We start from the raw sequence: 17,505 nt of genomic DNA, 5'->3' as shown, positions 1-17,505 counted from the left end.
GGATAAACTGTGTTTTATATGTGTTATATTGAACACATTTTTTTCATAATAATTTGGTAATTAAAAATTGTTTTGTAACAATATATTGAAAAGTTGTTTATGAAACCATAGCTTGCATTAAATTGCCTCAGAACTGAGAACTCTTATTAATTTTACAGCAAATAAAGTGAAAATTGTTCCTTACATGGTGAACTAGGAAAGCGAGGCTCATACAAGTAGTTCTAGGCATTCTATAAACTTCTCAACTTTCTGGAGGTAGATGATAACTAGTAGGAATAATGGTAAAGAATGAACATTGGACACCAGCATAACACCTGCAGTATATGATATCAAAACACCATGAACACCTACATCGTACCTGCACTATATGATATCAAAACACCAATGACACCTGCATCACACTTACAGTATATGATATCAATACACCATTCACACCTGCATCACATCTACAGTACATGACATCAAAACACCATGGACACCTACAGTATATGATATCAATACACCATTCACACCTACATCACATCTACAGTACATGACATCAAAACACCATGGACACCTACAGTATATGATATTAAAACACCATGGACACCTACAGTATATGATATTAAAACATCATGGACACCTACAGTATATGATATCAAAATACGATGGACACCTACAGTATATGATATCAAAACATCATGGACACCTACAGTATATGATATCAAAATACGATGGACACCTACAGTATATGATATCAAAACATCATGGACACCTACAGTATATGATATTAAAACACCATGGACACCTACAGTATATGATATTAAAACACCATGGACACCTACAGTATATGATATTAAAACACCATGGACACCTACAGTATATGATATTAAAACATCATGGACACCTACAGTATATGATATCAAAATACGATGAACACCTACAGTATATGATATCAAAACATCATGGACACCTACAGTATATGATATTAAAACATCATGGACACCTACAGTATATGATATCAAAATACGATGGACACCTACAGTATATGATATTAAAACATCATGGACACCTACAGTATATGATATCAAAATACGATGGACACCTACAGTATATGATATCAAAACATCATGGACACCTACACCACACCTACAGTATTTGACATCAAAACACCATGGACACCTGCATCACATCTAGAGTATATGACATCAAAACACGATGGACACCTACATCCCACCTACAGTATATGATATCAAAACATCATTGACACCTACATTACACCTACAGTATATGATATTTAATATACCATATTAAACACTATGGACACAGTACATATATACAATGGCTATTACACACCATCTTGTCAATAGACTGGTTATCCTGGAGTGTCAAAGAATGAGTCATATTAAACTTGTTTGTGTTATAACGCCACCTTGTGTCTGTGTAGACAGTTTACTTATTGCTACCTTCTTTTTCAAGTTAATTTTAAACGTTTTTCGAAAGATGCCGAACATTCTAAAGAAATATATTTATCCGGAAATGATTAAAAGAAATATTTATTAATGCATGAATAATTATCAGCTATGTATGTCGAAAGATACAAGGTTCGATGGCGATGCCGTCGAACACAATCTGCTCTTTCAGTTGTGGGCGCGTTATAGAAGTAATAGTTACTGACGTTTCTCGGTTCAAGGAGACAAAGAAAGCTTCTAGGTGGCAGATGGTTTACAATTAGAAGTTTATACTGATATAACATGTAATGTAGACTGAAAATAGTGTACATAAACAAGCATAGTTCCCTATGAAGCTTTTTTAAAAGCAGAATTTCTCTCATATTATCTGCTGTAAATGAATACATTTTATTAACGATTGTGTTTACAAACAAAAAAGTCTGTACATTACATACACATATATCCTAGTACGTAGGGACAGATTGACATTAATAAACGAAACCAATGACAGAGTAACAAAATAGATATTTATAAGTAAACTAATTTTTTACTTGTTACAAGTTCTTCCACCGTCTCCTGTTGAAAATAATTTCAATTTATATCCTGGAGAAAAGTTTATACAAGATTAGAACGTCAGATGCATGGCTATAACATAAATATAAACAACATTAAAATGTTGGTATTTAACTTACTGTAGTTTCCAAGAAACTTCGTTTTAAATCAGTATATTGTTTTAAATTGATACCGCGTTTAAAATTCATAGTTTTAAATCAGTCGGTTCACGCGAACACTCAGTGACTGATTTCAGTATAAAACTTAAAGAAAAGTTGGCTCATTCTTAAAGTTTTATAAACTTAAATCGTATTAGAACGTGCTTTTTACAGTAAAAAATATTTAAATAACACTCAGATGTAATACCGCATCGCTGAATCTGAAGTTGGTTCCATTAAAAAAACGGAATACGTAAAATATCCAATGACGAAGAAAACTTGTAATTTCTTCCAGTATTATTCTATACTATCTGTGTGTAGAGATTGGGGGGAGGGGTCATCACTGCCGTTTCAAACCACCTGTCTTCACAAACCTGATAGAAAAGAGAAACATATTAATGTGTTTTAAACTAACAATGTGTTCACACAGTATTGTCAAATATAACAAATAATTGTTACGTAAGACCAGCAACGTTTATCGAAAGCCCTATTTTCGTCTGTTTTGTTTGTACCGTGTTAATTATTCAGGTACGTTATAATTATGGAATATTCTTTATTTCAACAATCGTTTAGAAATCCACCAATATAATTTATCAGTTAGTATATCTAAGGTCTTGGGCTCAAATATGAGACGAAAAAATGTATACGTATCGCCAGAAAAGAAATACTGATTGTATTTGGGTAGATCCACATTGCCATTTACCCATTTCTGCTCTAAGCCTAACTTTACCATTTACCCATTTCTGTTTAAAACCTTATATTACCATTTACCCATCTTTCAAGTCTAACCTTACTTTTTACCCACTTTTTGTTTGAAGTCTAACTTTATCATGTGCCTATTATATTTTTGAAGACCTACCTTATCACACATCCATCTTGGTTTGGAAGATCCGTCATTTTGAATTTTGAAAATATGCCTATGTTGCCTAAGTAATGTTAATCGTCAAATAACATCCCGATTCAAACATCTGTCTTTAGTAATAGAAGCTAGTTAACTAAAAGACTAAAACATAAATAACAGTGTGTTTATAGCTTATAGCCTGAAATCACATTACGTTGTGTTGTTAAGTTTAAAACAGTAATCATACTTGAAAGTGTATTAGCAGAACGTTTCGGAACGTCTGAAAATTATCCATAAAACACCTGGGTTTCATCTTCATGATTGGTTAAAATATAAATTCTTAAGCGTATAAGTTCACGTGTATTTATAAAGGAAGAGTGTATATTTAAAATTAATCAAAGGTATCTAGGGCTATTAGTAACAGAGTGTATATTTAAGATTAATCAAAGGTATCTAGGCCTATTAGTAACACAGTGTACATTTAAAATTAATCAAAGGTATTTAAGCCTATTAGTAATAGGATTAACTGAATCACAATATAAAGTTCTTATTCCTCAGAGAAAGATGTCACGTAACTGCTCTATTCTAGTATAATGTTCTAATTCCTCAGAGAAAGATGTCACGTCATTGTTGTATCCTAGTATAAAGTTGTAATTCCTCAGAAAAAGATGTCATGTAATTGTTGTATAAAGCTGTAATTTCTCAGAGAAAAATGTCACGTAATTATTGTATCCTAATATATTGTATTTTCTAGGAGGAAAATGTCGCATAATTGTTGTATCCCAGTATAAAATTGTAATTCTTGAGAAAATCTCATAGAAATAAAGACGTGTAGTTAATATTACAATATTACGTAACGAATTAAGAATAATAACCAAAACAAAGAGTTACGTCGTATGACATAAATACTCTATTTACTGCCCTAACCAAAAATAAAACTAAAAATGTAGAAGTTTTCCTAACAACAGAAAACCAATGACGTTTCTTAGCCTCAGCACATGGTGAAACAAAACGCTGAACTTAGATCACTGATATATGTATGGTTAGCTAGCTCGTGCTGTCACGTAATCCCTTTCTTCTTTCAATTTCGGTTTAGGTAACTAAAGAACATTTATTAAAAAACTATCCAGATGCTAATATTCAACTAGCTCAACCTCGGCTTAGCTAACAAGATAAAACTCACCATTAAACTATCTAGATACTGATATTCTACTAGCTCAACCTAGACTTAGCTACAAGATTACAATATCGCTACAGTGGTTAGAGTGGTGACACAATAGCTACAATAGAATGTAGTGGCATGAGTACAACAATTTTCATATAGTGCCACAATTAGTGATGTATTAATTCCATTGGCATAGTGGTTTCAGAAGTTTTATATCAGTTACAATAGTGAAACAATGGTTTTAGTAGTTTTAAATCAGTTACAATAGTGACACAATAGTTTCAGCAGTTTTATATCACTTATAATAGTGACACATGGTTTCAGTAGTTTTATATCAGTTACAATAGTGACACAATGGTTTCAGTAGTTTTATATCAGTTATAATAGTGACACATGGTTTCAGTAGTTTTATATCAGTTATAATAGTGACACAATGGTTTCAGTAGTTTTATATAAGTTACAATAGTGACACAATGGTTTCAGAAGTTTTATATCCGCTTGACAGTAGTTTTAAATCAGTTACAATAGTGACACAATGGTTTCAGTAGTTTAATATCAGTTACAATAGTGACACATAATTTCAGTAGTTTTATAACAGTTACAATAGTGACACAATGGTTTCAAAAGTTTTATATCAGTTATAATAGTGACACAATGGTTTCAGTAGTTTTATATCAATTGTCACAATGGCACTGTTCTTACAACTTTATTACAATGATTGCAGCAGAGACATACTGATTAATGTTGTGAAATTTGAGAAAAATCTTATGAGACACATAGAATTTGAAATATGTTATTAACTGATGTGATACATCTTATTTACTAATATGATACATATTTACTGGTATCATACACATTATTTACGGATTTGATACATATTTACTGATATGATACATATTATTTGCTGATGTCTTACATATTATTTACCGGTATAATAGATAATATTTGCTGGAATGATACATACTAATGTGATACATATTTGTTGATATGGTACATATTATTTACTGATATGATACATATTTACTGGTATCATACAAATTTACTGACGTGATACATGTTATTCACTGATATGACACATATTATTTACTCATACGATACATATTATTTACTGATATGATATATATTTACAGGTATTATACATATTCCTTACTGATATGATAGATATTATTTACTGATGTGATATACATTATCTACTGATATGATATATATTTACTGATATCATACATATTTGTGTGTTTTGTCATTTAGCAAAGCCACTTTGGGCTATCTGCTCAGTCCACCAAGGGGAATCAAACCCCTTATCGTAGCGTTGTAAATCCGTAGACATACCGCTGTACTAGTGGGAGACCCATAAATATTTATTGATATGACAAGTATTATTTAGTGATATCATAGATATTTATTCATATGAGACATCTTAGTTACTGATATGATACATATTTACTGATACGATAAATATTAATTACTGGTATGATACATATTATTTACTGATACGATACATATTTACTAATGTGATACATATTTACTGATATAATACATATCATTTATTGGAATGATACATATTGTTTACTGATATAAGACATATTTACTGATTTTTACACACTATTTACCTATGTGATACATTATTTACTGGTATGATACATATTGTTTTCTGATATAATACATATTTACTGATTTTTACACACTATTTACCTATGTGATACATTATTTACTGGTATGATACGTATTGTTTTCTGATATAATACATATTTACTGATTTTTACACACTATTTACCTATGTGATACACATTATTTACTGGTATGATACGTATTGTTTTCTGATATAATACATATTTACTGATTTTTACACACTATTTACCTATGTGATACACATTATTTACTGGTATGATACGTATTGTTTTCTGATATATTACATACTTACTGATTTTTACACACTATTTACCTATGTGATACATTATTTACTGGTATGATACATATTGTTTTCTGATATAATACATATTTACTGATTTTTACACACTATTTACCTATGTGATACACATTATTTACTGGTATGATACGTATTGTTTTCTGATATAATACATATTTACTGATTTTTACACACTATTTACCTATGTGATACACATTATTTATTGGTATGATACATATTGTTTTCTGATATAATACATATTTACTGATTTTTACACACTATTTACCTATGTGATACACATTATTTACTGGTATGATTAATATTTAGTATTGTTCTCCTTGATATAGACGCGTTCCATTTAAGATTCTTGAAGTCAAAACGTTATTCTGGATTTCACATGTTTCTATATCTGTAAGAATGTCTTAAATTTCAGAAGAAAACATATTAGTTCCACATATGTGTTCTCTCACAAGAAGACAATCTCTAGTGAAAAACAACTTATTAGTATTGTATTTCACAACAGAAAGTGTGTTCTGAAGCATGCTGAGTTCGGCTTAAGAAGATAAGGCGATTTGTATTGATTTTAGATATAACAGATATATAGTAAGCTTAAATATTCTGTACTGTCTAAGGGCGACATCTATACATTAATATAGCAGTTGAATGTGGTTTTGAAGTCGGTAAGAGAAATAAACGTTTTTTTTTTCTTTTTTAATGTGTTAACTACCAAACCACTAGAAACCGAAAATTTGTTGACACTATTAAAGATTTTCTGAAACACAAATTTAAACAAAATCGAAATTTCTTTACCTTCAACGACTGTTTTGCTGGACTAGATGGACATTGTTGTCGAGGAAACGTGGTAATTGCAAAAAGATTCACGAAACTGCTGGAACATTTAGGGGTAAGATGTGATGTGATGGCAAATAAACCGTCTATGACTAGAATACTTTAGCGCTGCCAGTACGTTGGCTTGGAGAGGTCTGTCCATGAGTGTCCGGCACCGTCTTTACAACTGACCGCCAGATTATATAATATCTGCATGTCTCTTCATGTGAAGCGACAGATGGTCGGACCTAGAGAAAGCACGTTCACACAGGCGACACTGGAAAGGCCTGTCGCCGGTGTGTTTCCGGTAGTGTCTGGTCAGTTCGTCGGAACGTGCAAACTTCCAACCACAACCTTTCCACGTACACTGATAAGGCTTCTCGCCGGTGTGGGTCCGGTGATGAGCCTTCAGGTGAGAGCTTTTAGAATAAGTTTTTGTACACCCTGCATACGAACAAGTGTGAACAGTCACTTTCTTGGGGCCTTTCGATCGACGGCCCCGCCTAGGCTTAGAAGGAGAGGTTTGGACGTTGCCAGTAGCCAGAAACCCGGCTAGACGAGGAGAGGTGGGTGGCGTCACCATCCTGGTATGACTTGGATTTGGGAGCACGCTGGTGGGACAACGAGAATGTAATTGTCCAGTTTGCATTTTTCTCATCTCTGGCTGAAATCCTCTACAAGTTTCGCTCTGGTAATGGTATCTAGGTGCGAGATCATCTGGAGTGACAGGAGGCGAGACCTGATAACTCGGCAACCTGCAGCTGTAAGATGTCCAATGTCCAGTAAAACAGTCCGTGCCTGTATTGTTTGGGTAATAGCAATTTTCAGTTTTGACCTCGGAAGTGACTGGCACATACCTCTGACCATAGGGGGTTATAGTTGTAGAAGTAATGGGGTTCTCCACTACTGGGATCGGGAAATGATGCCGTTGAATTAATCTCACATTTCACGTTGGAACCTATTCCAGGAGGATCATCAAAGTAAAACTGATTAACTCCTTCTAACCTTAAACCTAGATTCCTTTCGAAACGAGCGTCTTCCACAACGTGGACGTCTGAGTGCTGTCCCGATGTTGGACAGCGAATAGTGACTGACGATGTCGATAGATGTGGCTGCTGATACTGAAGGCGAGACGTTTCCGTGAACCCGGCTTGAGTGAGCGTATTGACGGCAGAAGAAGAAGGAAACGACCGGTAATCACCGTGAGTTCCGCTGGTCATGTCTCCTATTAACACACTCTCGATATCTTGCCACATCTGGAAAAAAAACACCTCTGTTAAACGTGAGATAAAAAAATCACATGGAACAATGACGAAGTAAAATGTTTTCTCTGTGTGTCTGGATTTTTCACGTAGTTCAAGTCAAGTAAACCTTAAAAAATCACTCTAAATGAAGCAGTTGAGTTGAGATATGGAGACATCTGTGGAAAATAAATCTGATAAGAACCGTGTGATCAAATGAAACAAAAGCTTAAAATTAATCAAGTTTTATAAATAATAACATTCTGGACCCTAACTTCATTGTTTAAACCAAAGGTTCCCAGACAATTATGGCCTGGTGTGGCTGAGTGGTTAGAGTGTTTCGGACTGTAAATCATGGGGTTTAAGGTTGCCGTTTAACCTCGCTGCGCATTTTACGGTCGTGAGTGAATGGAAAGATAGGCAGTCACATTTCACTATTCGTTCAGATAAGAGTAACCCAAGAGTTGGCGGACTGCTCAAAAACGGTTTCCCACCCTCTAATCTAGAAGTTCAAATTGAAGATGGCCATAGTAGTTGGCCATTATGTAGCTTTACACGAATTAAATAAAACAAACGATAACCATGCTCTCAGATAAAAGATCTACGGGATCTCTTTAACCTCATCTCACAGGTACGTACTTAACACAGTGGAACAACTTGGTCTTACCTACGTCAAAAACGGATATTCTGTGTTCAGACTCACGACGTGCTTTCTAGCGCGTCTTCAGGGAAAGAAAGAAATAGGCGTGGCTCTAACTGAAGTCATAGCAGGTGAGTGTAAATTTTCGGTGTGGTCGGATAGAAGAGAAGTTTTATAGGACTGGGACAATTGATTGGCAGATGATGTGGGGCGTTCTTCTCATTTTGATCGCGACTTATAACTGTTCATTAGGGCCGTTGTAAAGAGTATGGGGTGTGGTCAAATCTTAGGTTTCGAGCAAATAACAAATGACATTTTAAACAATACCAAAATATTTCAGTATTAGGCTAGAGTAAGTTGTAAGATGTAAGAGATGTGACGTGACTTACTCGTTAGAACAGCATTTAAACATCGAATTCTTGGTCTATAAGCACTGTATTTAAACATCATATTCTTGGTCTATAACTAGTGTATTTAAACATCTTGTTCTTGATCTATAAGTCCTGTATTTAAACATCTTGTTCTTGGTCTATAATTACCGTATTTTAACATCTTGTTCTTGGACTATAAGTACTGTATTTAAACATCGTATTCATTGCCTATAATTACTGTATCTAAACATCTTGTTTTTTGTCTATAAGCACTGTATTTAATCTTGTTGGACTATAAGTACTGTATTTAAATATCGTATTTTTGGTCCATAACTACTGTATTTAAACATCTTATTCATTGTCTATTATTACTATATTTAAATATCTTGTTCTTGGCCTATAAGTACTCTATTTAAACATCTTATTCGTGGTGTATAAGTACTGTATTTAAACATCGTATTCATGTTCCATAACTACTGTATTTAAAAATCTTGTTCTTGGTCTATAAGTACTGTATTTAAATCGTATTCATGTTTTATAACTACTGTATTTAAACATCTTATTCATTGTCTATAATTACTGTATTTAAACATCCTATTCTTGGTTTATAACTACTGTATTTAAACATCTTATTCATTGCCTATAATTATTGTATCTAAACATCTTGTTCTTGGTCTATAAATACTATGTTTAAACATCTTGTTCTTTGTCTATAATTACTGTATTCAAACATCTTGTTTTTGGTCTATAATTACTGTGTTTAAACATCGTATTCGTATTCTAAAACAACTGTATTTAAATATCTTGTTCTTGGTCTGTAAGTACTGTATTTAAACATCGTATTCATTTTCTATAACTACTGTATTTAAACATCTTGTTCTTGGTCTATAATCTACTGTCCCCATTTAAACATGGTATTCATGTTCTATAACTACTGTGTTTAAAAGATCTTGTTCCTGGTGTAGGGATAAGTAATATATTTAAACATCTCTCGTATTTGATGTTCCATGACTACTGTATTTAAACAGCATATTCATGTTCTATAACTACTGTATTTAAACATTGGTCTATAAATACTCTATTTAAACATTGGTCTATAAATACTGTATTTAAACATCGTATTCATGTTCCATAACTACTGCATTTAAACATCTTGTTTTTGCTTATAATTACTGTATTTAAACATCTTTTTCTTGATCTAAAAGTACTGTATTTAAACATCGTATTCATGTTCTATAACTACTGTATTTAAACATCTTGTTCTTTGTGTATAAGTACTGTATTTAAACATCGTATTCATTTTCTATAACTACTGTATTTAAACATCGTATTCATGTTCTATAACTACTGTATTTAAACATCTTGTTCTTTGTGTATAAGTACTGTATTTAAACATCTTGTTCTTGGTCTGTAAGTCTATATACATGGTACTGTATATATGATATTATATACATGATATTACATACATCATACTACATGCATGACACTCTATACATTTTTAAACACAGTGCAATTAGACCATGATCAAGATGTTTAAATGCAGTACTAAAAGAACATGAACACGATGTTTAAACATCTTGATCATGGTCTAGTGGCACTGTGTTTAAAAATGTATAGAGTGTCATGCATGTAGTATGATGTATGTAATATCATGTATATAATATCATATATACAGTACCATGTATATAGTATGATGTATATAGTATCATGTATGTACAGCATGTATACAGTATCATTTATATACTATTATATATGTAGTATCATGTATACAGAGTCATGTAAATAGTATGAAGCATATAGAATGATGTAAATAATATGATCTATATAGAATGATGAATATAATGTGATCTATATAGTATCATGTATGCAGCATGATGTGTATAGTATGATTTATATAATATCATATATATATTATGATGTAAACCGTATAATGTATACAGTATCATGTATACAGTTTCATACATACAGTGTCACGTGTATGGTATCATGTAAACAGTACCATACATATAGTATGATGTATATAGTGTCATCTATGTATACCATGTATACAGTATGATGTAGACACCATCATGTATATAGTGTCATGTATACAGTATCATGTATATAGTATGATGTACATAGTATCATGTATGTAATATGTATGTACTATCATATATACAGTACCATGTATATACCATGATCTATATAGTATCACGTATATACACCATCTATACAGTATGATGTATACAATATCATGTTTTCAACACCAAGTATATAGTTTCATGTATCGAGTCTATTCTTGTACTCATACTGCATTTAAACATCTTGTTTTTGCTTATAATTACTGTATTTAAACATCTTGTTCTTGGCCTAGAAGTACTGTATTATTTAAACATCGTGTTCATGTTCTATAAATACTGTATTTAAACTGTATTTGAACATGATACTATAGTATCATGTATGATGAATACACTATCACATTTATTATGTATACTATGCCATGCACACAGTATGATGTATAGAATAATATGCATACAGTATCACATATATAGTATCATGTATATAGTATGAAGTATACAGTATCAAGTATATAGTATTATGTATACGGTATGATGTATACAGCATCATGTATGTAGTATCATTTATACAGTATTATGTATACAATATCATGTACATAGTATTATGTGCACTGTAACGTGTATGTAGTATGATGTGTATCAGCATCATGTATACAGTATCCTCTATATAATATTATATACATAATATCATATTTATAGTATGATATATATAGTGTGATACATATAATATGATGTATGCAGCATGATGTATTTAGTATGATTTATATAATATCATGTATGTAGTACAATGTAAACCCATAATGTATATAGCATGACGCATGACGTATACTGTTTGATCGTATATAGTATCATGTTTACATTACCATGTATATAGTATGATGTACATACAAAAATGTGTATGTGTACAGTGACATGCGCACAGCATCAACGTAGATAATATGATGTGCAGAGTATAATGTATACAACATGATATATACAGTATCATAAATATAGTGTGGTGTACATAGTGTAATGTATATAGTGTCATGCATACAGTATCGTGTATATAGTATGATGTGCGTACTATCATGAATACAATACCATGTATACACTATGATGTATATAGCGTAATGTATATAATTTCATGTGTAGAGTATCATGTGTATAGAGTGATTTGCATAGTATCATGTATACAGTACCATATATATAGTATGATGAATATAGTGTCGTGTATATAGTATGATGTATACAATATCACATATATACTATGATGTATATAGTATCATGTATACAGCATCAACTGTATAGTGTGACATAAATTGTATGTTGTATACAGCAACGTGTATATAGTATCATGTGTATAGTGTGATGTATATGGTATCATGTATGTAGTGTGATGTATATAGTGTCATGAAACGTACATAATATATAGTATGATGTACATAGTACCTTGTGTATAGTATGATCTGTACAGAATCACGTGTACAGTATCATATATATAGTATGATGTATATAGTATGTATCTACTATGTATACAGTATGATGAGTATAGCATCATGTGTACAGCATGGTGTATACAGCATCTTGTATATAGTGTTATGTATACAGTGTCATGTATATAGTATGAAGCATACAGTATCAAGCATATAGTATTATGTATACTGTATCGTGTATATAGTATCATTTATACAGTAAGATGTATACAGCAACCACGTATATAGTATGTTGTAAATAGTATGATTTACATCATATGATGTGTATAGCATCATGCACATAGTATTATGTATACAGTATCATGTATATAGTGTAATGTATAAAGTTACATATATACAGTATGATGTATACAAACATCATGTATATAGTATGATATATCCGGTATGATGTATAAAGCAACGATGTATACAATATGATGTATGTAGTATCATGTACACAATATAATGTATCTATCATGATACATATAATATCATGTATGCAGTATGATGTATACAGTATCATGTATGCAGTATGATGTATACAGTATCATGTATGCAGTATGATGTATACAGTATCATGTATGCAGCATGATGTGTATAGTATGATTTGTATAATATCATATATATAAAGTGTGATGTAAACAGTAAAATGCATATAGTATCATGTATACAGTATAAGGTATATAGTATCATGTATTTAATATCACTTATATAGTATCATGTATTTAATATCACTTATATAGTATCATGTATTTAATATCACTTATATAGTATCATGTATACATTACCACGTGCATAGCATGATGTATTTAGCATGATGTGTACAGTATCATGTATACAATATCACATATATAGTATTATGTATACAGTATGATATATATAGTTTTATGTATATAATGCGATGTATGTAGTATCATGTATCCAGTAAACTAATTATTGGTATCTTTGTTCATGTGAAATACTGGTGTTACTTAGGGTCGCTGATAATAATTATTTTTCATCAAACTTACTTATTGGCATCTTTTAATGACAACTACTGACCGCTAGAGAGGTTTAGCATAGTCTATCCTTTCTTCATTCAAAAAAATTATGTCTCAGTAAGTCTATGATTATGGCCTTCATGGCCAAGCGCGTAAGGCGTGCGACTCGTAATTCGAGGGTTGCGGGTTCGCGCCCGCGTCGCGCCAAACATGCTCGCCCTCCCAGCCATGGGGGCGTTATAATGTGACGGTCAATCCCACTATTCGTTGGTTAAAAGAGTAGCCCAAGAGTTGGCGGTGGGTGGTGATGACTAGCTGCCTTCCCTCTAGTCTTACACTACTAAATTAGGGACGGCTCGGTGCAGTGGGCTAACAACCTATTCACTTAAATACCTATTGAAGAATCCGCAAGCGATTGCGGCCCCATGTTCCTTGATGGAATCTAATGGTGATAACTAACTAACTAAGTCGATGATTGCACATTTCAGAATAGCGGTGTTCTTCCTAATTCCAAGCTGATGACAATAAGGGTAATTTATTATTTGGGTTAGTTGAAGATCTCTAGTCTAGTTATTCGTAATGATACATTTGTATGTATTACCAATTCTGTTAAAGAGGTGAACAAGCCGAAAAACACATAATATTCTGAAGTTTTATTATTAACGACGTCACAAAATAACAATATAGAAAAAAAACTAAGCACTTAACTTCTATAATTTAAATGAACAAGAATGCAATTCGTAGAGAACAAACGTTACTACATAGACAGGTGAAACACTGTGGAATACTTATAGACGTAGAACAACAGAGAGGTTGTTACATGGAGAGGTGAAACACTGTGAGAGAGATTGGACGCAGAACAACAGAGACGTTACTATATGGACAAGTGAAACATTGTGGCATAGTTTGTACGTATAACAACAGAGACGGTAATAAAAGGACATGTGAAACATTGTGGCATAGTTTGTACGTATAACAACAGAGACGGTATAAAAGGACAGGTGAAACATTGTGGCATAGTTTGTACGCATAACAACAGAGACGGTAATAAAAGGAAAGGTGAAACATTGTGGCATAGTTTGTACGTATAACAACAAAGACGGTAATAAAAGGACAGGTGAAACATTGTGGCATAGTTTATACGTATAACAACAGAGACGGTAATAAAAGGAAAGGTGAAACATTGTGGCATAGTTTGTACGTATAACAACAGAGACGGTAATAAAAGGACAGGTGAAACATTGTGGCATAGTTTATACGTATAACAACAGAGACGGTAATAAAAGGACAGGTGAAACATTGTGGCATAGTTTGTACATAGAACAATAGAGACATTACTACATGGACAGGTAAAACATTTGTGGTATTGTTTGTATGTAGAAAGCAGAGACGTTACCATATAGAGAGGTGATATATTGTGGCCTAGTTTGTATGTAGAAAACAGGGACGTTACTACATCGTAAAAAGAAACTTTGTGGCATAGTTTGTACGTAGAACAACAAAGATGTTACTGCATGGACAGGTGAAACATTATTGCATAGTTTGTATGTAGAACAGCAGAGACATTACTACATGGACGGGTGAAACATTGTTACGTAGTTTGTACATAGAACAATAGAGACGTTACTACATGGACAGGTGAAACATTGTTGCATAGTTTGTCCGTAGAACAACAGAGACGTTAGTACATGGACACGTGAAGCATTGTGACATAGCTTGTACGTAGAATGATAGAGACGTTACTGTGGACAGGTAAAACAGGGCATAGTTTGTACGTAGAACAACAAAGATGGTAGTAAAATGGACATGTGAAACTTTATGGCATAGTTTGTACGTAGAACAACAAAGATGGTAGTAAAATGGACAGGTGAAACTTTATGGCATAGTTTGTACGTAAAACAACAAAGATGGTAGTAAAATGGACAGGTGAAAGATTATGGCATAGTTTGTACGTAGAACAGCAGAGACGTTATTTTTTGGACAAGTCAAACATTGTGACATAGTTGATATGTAGAACAACAGAGACATTACTACACAGACAGGTGAAACATTGTGGCGTAGTGTAGGTAGAACAACAAAGACATTACTACATGGACAGGTAAAACGTTGTGGCATAGCTTGTACGTAGAACAACAGAGATAATACTACATGGACTGGTAAAACATTTGTGGTATTTTTTGTATGTAGAACAACAGAGACGTTACTATATGGATAGGTAAAACATTGTGGCATAGTTTGTGCGTAGAACAACAGAGACGGTAATAAAAGGACAGGTGAAACATTGTGGCATAGCTTGTATGTAGAACAGCAGCTACATTAATACATGGGCAAGTGAAACATTGTGGCATTGTTTCCGTGTAGAACACCAGACACGTTACTACATGGGCAGTTGAAACATTGTGGCATAGTTTGTACATAGAACAACAGAGACTTTAATACATGGACATGTGAAACATTGTGGCATGGTTTGTACGTAGAACAACAGAGACGGTAAGAAACGGACAGGTGAAACATTGTTGCATAGTTTCTACGTAAAACAAAAGAGACGTTAGTACATAGAGAGTTAAAAATATTGTGAAGCATAATTACGAATAAAAATACAGTGAACAGTTTTATGAGGTTATGAAACATACACTTCTAGTTTTAATTAAATGTTTTGTAGTTTCTTGAAACGATTTATTGTGAATATTCTGAAGAATAAACAGTCTCGTGTACAATTTTTTCTCATTGGTTAAAGATGTTTAGTATTTAGAAAAATATCCAAAGACTGTTCGTTTCCCTCAAAATTTAATGCAATTTGTGACACTGGTTTTAACAGGTTCCGTTAGGTGGCGCGGTAAATAATACCGAATTTGAGTAAAATATCAAGGAAATAACATATTTACTCTGTACTATAATATATATATATAAAAGAATAAAGTTAAGAAATACTTATTTTTTCACTAAAACATACTTAAATGTGGATGATAGAATCAAACTAATATATCACCTATTAATATCGTTTATTGATTTAGTGAGTAATAAGTTATACTCACGTCTTGGAAGTCCGCCATCCCAGGAACATAAGAAGCGGGAAACCTGGAACGTAAAGAAACCGAGGGTAAGGTCGATGTGTCGCTTAACATGGGTCGAAGAGTCGGTTTAAATAACTATGTAAATAGATCGCTTCTTGTGTGAGTGGCGAGAGCAGCCTCGCTCGTGCAAGACAGAAAAACTCGACCGTCTTCCGAGATCACTTGGCTTCATTGGCTGATACCTGTCGCTCATGTATATATAGGTCGTCTTCAGCACCGAACGTGGCCACCAATTGAGAGTGCTTATGTCACGCGCCAATCATTGCAGGTAAAACACAAACGACACCACGCGAGGTTACATTAGGAGGCAGGCTTACACTCGAAGTTGTTTTCTGAATGGAACCACTGTAGATGCACGCGCCACCTTTGTGGTGCTTGCCCTCTAGGTTGTCATAGAAAGCGCGGCGGGGTCAAAGGACCTCGCGCGGGGTTCCAATAAACAGTCCGGTTGATGCCAGCAGATGAGTAAGGTTCGTTTTCTTGGAGACACATTTTATGTTGAATACATAACACAACAGCTAAAAAAACATCAGAACAAATGAAACATTAAACCATTTAATACACATAGACTACACATTAAAATGCTAAGAAGGAAACATAACACATTAATAAGGGATCTGATTGTACTTTCCCCCTTCCTCAGGTCTGAATCCCGACAAGGAAAGAAGTGAAGTAGATGAGTGGACTAACAATGGGCTGTTTAATCAGTCGTCCTTCACATTGTTGGCTTTATTAGGATTGGTCCTATAATAAGGATGATGCTAATTCTCTAGAGAAGATTTAGTGAACACACGAAGACGGATATCTGGAC

The 17,505-nt window shown here is 33.1% G+C and overlaps 1 pseudogene across 1 annotated transcript; it reads right to left on the bottom strand.

Annotated features, from left to right (window-relative positions):
- Positions 1–1,814: 1,814 nt before the first annotated feature.
- LOC143237130 (uncharacterized) lies at positions 1,815–17,098 on the bottom strand (annotated as a pseudogene). The gene is made up of 3 exons (XR_013019877.1): positions 16,656–17,098; positions 6,863–8,136; positions 1,815–2,514 (listed from the first exon to the last, which is right to left on the bottom strand). The product of XR_013019877.1 is annotated as an uncharacterized LOC143237130 (transcript).
- Between the last annotated feature and the right edge of the window lie 407 nt (positions 17,099–17,505).

This window comes from Tachypleus tridentatus, chromosome 2, assembly GCF_004210375.1.
Source record: "Tachypleus tridentatus isolate NWPU-2018 chromosome 2, ASM421037v1, whole genome shotgun sequence".
NCBI lineage: Eukaryota > Metazoa > Arthropoda > Merostomata > Xiphosura > Limulidae > Tachypleus > Tachypleus tridentatus.
Note: the sequence above shows the minus strand (reverse complement) of the source record. Positions and strands in the feature narration are given on the sequence as shown.